This window comes from Rattus norvegicus, chromosome 2 (assembly GCF_021556685.1).
Source record: "Rattus norvegicus strain SHRSP/BbbUtx chromosome 2, alternate assembly SHRSP_T2T, whole genome shotgun sequence".
Lineage (NCBI taxonomy): Eukaryota > Metazoa > Chordata > Mammalia > Rodentia > Muridae > Rattus > Rattus norvegicus.
In genome coordinates, this window is record NC_141535.1 from 101930790 (window position 1) to 101931636 (window position 847).

Below are 847 nucleotides of genomic sequence, written 5' to 3' on the forward strand. Positions count from 1 at the left end.
GTGGCTGAGCCAGTTTCCCACCACACCAATGATGAATAGGTTCCCCTTTCCCAACAACATAGGCAGTATTTTTTTGTCAGCTGTTTTCATGATCTTTACTATTCTGACTCATGTAAGATGAAATTTTAATGTTACTTTGGTTTTCATGTCCCTAATTGCTAACGATGACAAACTTTTTTAAAGGAAAACTTTCTTGTTTACTTCTCACCCTGTTTGTTCTGGCAGGCTTCTGATAATATCAGAATCACCTGGGTCAATGATAGCCAGTGTGTATACTCTGTAGTATTTTCCACACACTGTGCCCAATTCAATATTATTGCCACAGTAGTGATGGACACCAGTTTTAGTCAACATGGCATAGTATTCAATTTCAGATTTCCTCAAAGCTAGGCAGTTGTTAGCGAGGATAACCAACTTTGCTTTGCCTTGTCTGATCATCTTCAGAGTCTGTTTGTACCCCAGAATGTACTTTCCACTTTTCATAACAATCTGGAGCCTAGAGTTGATCGACTCCAGAGACTTTTTAGTATTCTTTGTGACCACCATCTTCTTGCCTTTGGTTCAGGACAACCCTCAACCAAGACCAGATGCCAAGATGGCTGGGGAGTGAGAAAGGAAGGAGCTCCCACAATGCAAAGCTCTTCTATAGCAGACCAATGATAAACTTTTAAAAAATATTTAACTCTCTTTATCAAATGTTTTGCGAGTCCTCTGTTCAGGTTCATAGCTCATTTTTTACTTCGGTGATTTGTGTTCTTGGATCATTGTGTATTGAGTTGTTTATATATTTTTGCCACTAATTTTCTGTCAGATGTATTACTGCCAAATATTCTCTCCCACTCTGAGG

At 39.0% G+C, this 847-nt stretch overlaps 1 pseudogene; it reads right to left on the reverse strand.

Moving 5' to 3' along the window:
* Positions 1 to 204: 204 nt before the first annotated feature.
* On the reverse strand, positions 205 to 546 carry Rpl30l3 (ribosomal protein L30-like 3; annotated as a pseudogene).
* Positions 547 to 847: the final 301 nt, after the last annotated feature.